Here is a 7,495-nt window from a genome sequence, read left to right as displayed (position 1 = left end):
GTTCAGTGTGGCAATACACACGAGACCTCCTTTTTTAATCATCCCCAAATACCGGCAACAAGTAGAAGATCAGTATTATAACCTGTGTCTCAACCATAGACTGTAAAAAATATGGACAAAGCGTTCCCCGGTGGGTCTAACATGGACGTAAAATGAAGCCTGTAATTCCTTGCACTGCGCATCAAAAAACTATAAGCTATAACCCATCGGTTTTCTTTTTCCATTATTTTCAAATCCTCAAAAATGATGAAAAACGGTGTGCTACAGTATGCCGTACGATATGGGATATTAGACGAGCGTCTAAAAATGGGATAAAACACGACTAAAAATAGACGTGTTTTAGACGTCTATTTTTCGACGTTTTTCGACGTCTATTTTTCGACGTTTTTTATCCCATTTTTAGACGCACGTCTAATAGCCGGCTATTTAAATTATGAAAAACGAGGATAAAAAAATAAAATAAAATAAAAATAAAACATGGGCTATAACCCATCGTTTTTTGTTTTTTTTCAAATCCTCAAAAATGATGAAAAACTGCGTGCTATAGTATGCCGTACGGTATGGGCTATAAAAAAATGAAGAAAAAAAAAAACGATGGGTTATAGCCCATTTAAAGAAAAACTTTTAAAAACACTTCTACAACTTCCACACACTTTATTCCGCTTTATGCAGTTATTTATGCTTAAACTATAGTTTTTACAAATGTTCATACTTTTTTTTTACTTTTACTTCAGCTTTAATACATTTTCTACTTTTGTTTACAATATGCTACAGTCCCGAAATGGTCCCCAAGTTTCAAACTTGACACAGCAATAACTTTATACATTGCATTTTACGCGAGCCCACGCAGTTTCTACAGGAACTGCTTTCTAGTTTAACTTAAACGCCCAATGCATTCTCTATGGCAATAGCACAAACTTTGGCATGCTACTAGTCCTACATACTTAAACCTAGCAACCCCATTCTAGCCTACTTAGGTTCATCTTACGGTGGACATGTTGCAAGATGTTGCAAGATGCTGTACTCTGTCGTCGACCCTAAGCCATTCCAGCCTGTCAAAGTGGGCAGGGGTGAGGTGGGTTTGGGGGGGTGAGGCCAAGTAGGAGCCTGACCAGTTTTGGGAAGTCTGGAGCCTAGATTTAAGGGCCTTTGAGGTGCTGTGGTATCAGGAGGTGCATGCATAGTCAAAGAAACCTTGTACGAGGGCTCCCTGTTAAGGTCTTCAAGGTGTTTTTGTTGACCAGTGAGGAGATCCTGTAAAGGAATCTTGTTCTTTGGTTGACTTTTTTGATTATGTTGCAGGTGGCCATTTTATCACCGGAAAGATTAGCCTCCAGGATGGAACCTATAGGCAGGTAATTTCATTGTTTCGTGTGATAATATTGTCACCCACCCAAACAAGAAGCCATTTGCCTTGCTGAGATTACTATTAGTTCCAAAGAGAATGGATCCAGTTTTTATATATAGTATGCAGCTCTACTCTAGTAAACCGCTCTCAAAGGGCACCTACGGACGGCTGCAATTCGAAACTGTATATTTTTCTTTTCCCTTTTTGCTTCCTTTATGATGAATTCCTGTTCTGTTCTTTAACTATATAGAATTGTCTATTTGTACGTCTCTAAATGTTTTGATGAATTGAACAAGGTGGACCCCGTTGTAAACAAGTGTAATGCTATAATTGGGTCGTCCACTCACAGTTAACAGTCTTTGCATTGAGTCTGTGCTTGAAATGTATACTGTAATTCGGCAAACTGTTAATACACATTTCATTCAATCAATCAAAATTATAGCTGCTGTCTGTCTGGGGGGAACATTCTGGGATTCCGGTGTTCTAGTTTGTCATCAGACCATGTCAACTTCAGTCCCTTGTTGTCCGCGTCAACCGTCGCCGTAGAGACGGACCCACAACGACAGATGTTTTTCACAGTGAAATAATGCGTAGCTGTCCGCGTCAATGCCTGTGTTTCCCCTTTATTTTAATCACAATTCCAAACAACATAGCCTATAAGCCTACCGATGTGATTCTTGTCTTAAGCGTCGGGCAGGCGTTGTGTGGAGTCTGTGGACCTTCGCCAGGTTTTGTTGTTGACAGTCACGGGAAGAAGGGGTTGTCTGACTCTTCCTGTTTCTTAAATTATCCATTAGCTTTTATACATTCTATTCTATTCGCCATTGAAGTATGAGTACGTGTCACGTACATTAACCATGTAGCCCAGCATGTAGTGCGTGAAAATAAACGCATTGATGAATGAAGGAATAAAAAATAAAATATAACCTTTCTGACGGGATTCGAACTTGTCTTGTTCTCAGCATAAGTTCACCTGTCTGGTCGCGCGGGCCGTGGCATATTGTTCAGCTAAACGGCCCTAAACAGCTCCCAATGCATTCTCTATGGTAGTGGAAATTCACTACGGGCGCAGTACCCTTTCCGGCCGCAACGTGGGTGCGGACGGGCCGTGGCGCTGTCCTAAACTTCTCTACGGATGTAATATATGTCTGGCCACAGAGTGGGTGTGGACGGGCCGTGGCGCTGTCCTAAACTTCGCTACCAATGTAATATATTTCTGGCCACAGAGTGGGTGCGGACGGGCCGTGGCGCTGTCCTAAATTTCGCTACGGATGTAATATACGTCTGGCCACAGAGAGTGGGTGTGGACGGGCCGTGGCGCTGTTCTGAATGTCACTGCCGAATGACTGTCCTCTCGTTTCTCTGAGTTAGTTCCTGTGTTATGCTTATGAATGATACATCTTTTTCTGCTCAAGTCATCATCAGCTTTTTGTTACTTTATCGCAGCTAACGATCACATCGAGGTCCGTGGAATACTTTGATGAACAGCTGACTCTCTCGCGATTTTGGCGTTTAAGTTTTATATATTTTTGGACAAGATTAATGCCTGGATTTATGTCTCTCTCTCTCTGCGTTTTTTATGTTAACCGACAGCAGTGACAGGTGGGTAAAATGCATTGTCTTGACCATAGAAAAGCTGATAAAGACGTGTAACATGTGTATATACATTGACAGATTATTTTTATTTTGCACGTCTTTGACAGGATGCTAATCGAATTAGCGTGTTAAACAGACTCAATGGCTCAATGGGGCAGGGACGGACAGATCACTTTCTGACTTGTCAAAGGAATAGTTTAATGCTTAGCTGTCTTGGTGTTTTGGTGAATGTAGTGGATTCGTTTTTAGATCGATCAGGGATCTGTTAATTGTGTACTGTGCTGACTATGTTACTGTAAATGGGGCTGAACCCTGCGTAGCAACCAGCGGACAAAATAACAACTCACTTGTTGAAAATTGCTGATCAACAAGCTCGTAGATCGCCTAGTTTCAAATAGCCGATGTGTATAGGCTTTATAGTGGCAAAATCAGGGCATCCCTGGGGGTCCCCGGACCCCAGTCTGAGACTCACTGTGCTATTGGAGGCTATAGGCTATTGTTATTATAGGTCAGTGCCATAGGAGGCCTTAAGTATGTTTCACCAGTTTCAATTGAAACGGGCCTCCACCCTCAGGGGGGCCTCAACAAAATAATGATGTCATAGGTATATGGGGGCGTCATATTTGGTCTTGAAACGGGCCTCCAGATTCCTAAGGCCGTCCCTGAGAACACACAAACACACCAAGCTGACCATAGGGGGCGCTAGCTCCCCTCAAAGAGCCAGAATGCAAAATGCTTGTCATTCAGCCTCACTTTGAGTTGCTCAGTGGACTGTCTGCACTAATTGGCGTTGTTAAGGCGTGCATGGCAACAGTTTGTGTCGCATGTGATTTCACACCAGAAGATATAAGACCGTGTTGAAAATTACCGTAGACGTCGAGAGAGAAGAGAGAGACAGTCAGACAGACAGACAGACAGACAGACAGACAGACAGACAGACAGACAGACAGACAGACAGACAGACATAGTGATGTTGTCTTGGACCGTTTCCAAAGCAGGAGGACCAAAGCGAGCCTATCATGCTGCTGTAGCAGTGAGGAACAAACTGTATTCCTTTGGAGGCTGTGATGGAGGGACCTTCAACAACATGGGACAGATGGACGTCCATGTCTTCAACACAGTGTCTTTATGCTGGAAGAAGTTACCTCCAGTGGAACCAGGAAGAGGAGACGGTGACCTTGAGGTTCCATCCATGCTCCACAGCCACACAGCTGTGTTGGTTGAAGATACAGTCTACATCTGGGGAGGGTACTGGGAAGGGCAGTATTACAATGTGCTTTATGCATTTGATGTTGACGCCCACAGATGGTTCCAACCCAGGGTTTCTGGGACTGTTCCAGAGGAGAGGAGCTTCCACTCAGCCTGTGTGTTGGAGAAGGTCATGTTTATCCATGGAGGATACACCCAGCTGACTGGAAGCACTAATGACATGTACAAGTTGGACACCAGCACAATGGTCTGGTCTTTAATTAACACCAGAGGAACTCCACCTCCTGATTCATCAGCTCACTCTGCTACCATCATTGGTACCAAGATGTTTGTATTCGGGGGCTTGAGGGGGTACCAGGGGGTCTACAACACCATCAGAGTGTTTGACACAGAGACAAACGCCTGGCTGGAAACACCTTCTGCACAACTTCTACCAGAAGGACGCTGGTGTCATTCAGCATTTACCTACAATGGAGAACTGTACATATTTGGTGGCTGCAACGGTAACCAGATCTGCAATGATGTGTGGAAATTCAGTCCAGAGACCTTCTCCTGGAAGAAGGTTGAGCCTTGTCCATGTCCAATGCGTGGTATGTGCTGTTGCATTGTGGGAGATCATATCATCCTCTTTGGAGGATACAAAGGAGATCACACTATCTCTGATGAGCTGTTCATCTTAGACTTGAGTCCTGGTCTTAAGACGTTATGTAAGCTGGCAGTTATTCAGTACGCTCTGGACCAATCAGAACTCCCACACGACATCAGGTGGGAACTGGCAGCCATGGCTCCCAACGACAACAGACGACAACAATAATAACAACCGAGACCACATTCCAGACGAAGGAACAGCAGTGTTACGGACCACGGTCCTTTTGATTATTTGTTTATTATTATTTGTAAAGTATAATTATTATTTATGGTGACTATTAAATTAGGATAATAATTATAAGTTTGGGAAATGTATTGTGTTTTATAGCATGTGACAAGTTGTGTTTCTTCTGTTTGTGAATGAGGTGCTGAGAACATGAGACTGTTGGCTACAGTACTCAAGGGAATGCATACAGACATGGCTGTGAGTGACAGGTCTCTGATTGGACCTGCCCCCTCTGTTCCTTATTGGTTCTCCCCGACAACACCAGTTTCCTGTTGGCTGGGCACTCTTCCTGTTGCTCTATAAAAGCTCAGTTGAACTTGACTTCACCAGGGGACGACAGCATGTTTGCAGCAGAGACTCGATCCCTCTAGTCCTCCGCCTGTTTGCCTGCCATTTTTGTTTAGTTTGTTCTGTGTTAGGTGTTCTGTTCATTCTGCCGTAAGTTGCTTTAGAGATATTTGCTTTTGTTTATAATCTGTGTTTTCTTATAAATCTGTACATTATTATTTGTTACTGCTAAATATGAAGCCCGGTTCCTACTCCACCATGTAGGGGTGCCAGGTAGTTTTATTTTGCTAAGTTATTGTATATTTTGGTTAGTTAGGGTAGTTAGGGATTTAGAATTGTAATTTTGTTTAAACATTCTGTTAGGGCATTTAGGTAGGGGTAAACTTTTGATTTCCAGTTAGATTCGTTTTGTTAGAATAGCACCTGCACTCTGAAGCCAAAAGGTGAGAGTTTTGAACCCGAAATGTACAAATTGTCTCTGCTGTTGACCAAAAAGGGCTACTACAAATAAATTGAAGTTCTTTTCAACCCTGTCTCCTCTCAAATTGTGTCATGTCCCTTCACCCTAGACGAAGGTCCATAACATGCAGAAAGATCAAGAAATGATGGATCAACATCTCATCCCACCTGATGGTGAGGCCACCTCTCAGCATATCTTACTGAGATTCAAACCTCAGGAGACTCCTCCTCTCCAGACAGGCTCTCTAACCATTCAGCTAGGCATCAAACAATGACAATTGTTCCGTCCAACACAATGCGGTGGAAACACAAACCTGTGTCTGTATGTTCCAAACTGAACACGGTGGAACTCTCTTTATTGTATATTTATTTCTATGATCTTTTTTTTATTTAAAGGACCAAGGAGTCCTGAAAGGACTTGGTCTTCTATTGTTATTGTTAGTTTTTTTTTTTCCTTCTCCTTCTGCCAAAAAAATAATAATCGTGAAACTCGGCCTACAGAAATAACAAAACTCTTAAGGACGACTGTGGCTCAAGAGGTAGAGCAGGTCGTCCAATGATCCATGGGTCGGCGGTTCGAATCCCGGCTCCTCCTGTCTACATGTCGAAGTGTCCTTGGGCAAGACACTGAACCCCAAATTGCTCCCGATGTGCTGGTTGGTGCCTTGCATGGCTTCCGCCGCAATCGGTGTATGAATGTGTGTGTGAATGGGTGAATGTAATGCACAATCTATGTAAAGTGCTTTGGATAAAGGCGCTATATAAATGCACCATTTACCATTTTATCTGGTACACAGCAAGCTAAAAGGAATCAACACACCAGCACGCCAGAGACCAGAATACTTCAAACCCAAACAAATAGTTAAAAATAGAACTACAAACGCATGTTGGAGATTAAACAACAGATAACAGCCAGCACCAGCAACTGTGTTTATTTAATCACATGTGAAAAATGTGGCTTACAATATGTCGGAGAAACGAGTAAAACAATAGCTGCGTGTGATATTGAACAGTCAAACTATTCGTATCAATATATACGGATGTATCAACAAAATAATGATGTCATAGGTATATGGGGGCCTCATATTTGGTCTTGAAACGGGCCTCCAGATTCCTAAGGCCGCCCCTGGTCAGTGCCAGTCAGTAAACACTGAAGTTGGTGCTTTCATTTAAGTACATTGATTCACAATACCAGAATGCACTTTTAATTATAATACATGAAGCAGACAGCCCTGTGATTAAATCTTTAGCATTACACTGCAACCACACTGTGGTTAATATGTTGTATTCACAATGCAAAGTCATTAGTAGAACAGTATAAGTACAGTCATAACAAAATAATTCACATGCAAGTAAAGGCATGGTGTTGCAAAGCAAAAAACCACTGGTAGTGTACTATCCAAGCTTCTGCCTGGATATAGGGTTCGGAGCCCTACAGCGCTGTGACCTGCTGACTGCGATCACCTTAGTCCTGTTGTATGTTTACATTAAATATGAAATGCACTATTTCACTAGAGTGTAAAGACGCTGTGTCCAAATTACCACACTTGAAACCCAAATATATTGTCTACCATACAACAACATAATGTGTGTGATATATTGAAATGCAATTTTAATTTACATTTGTTCTGATTTTAGGATAGGATTTCAACTGCTGCTAGATGATACATTTGCACTATATATTGTATCCCACAGTTTTTTGATATTGTATCAATTTTCTA

Source organism: Protomyctophum parallelum (assembly GCF_964188405.1).
Source record: "Protomyctophum parallelum genome assembly, chromosome: 11".
Lineage (NCBI taxonomy): Eukaryota > Metazoa > Chordata > Actinopteri > Myctophiformes > Myctophidae > Protomyctophum > Protomyctophum parallelum.
The sequence above is the reverse complement of the archived record's forward strand: the minus strand, read 5'-3'. Positions refer to the sequence as shown.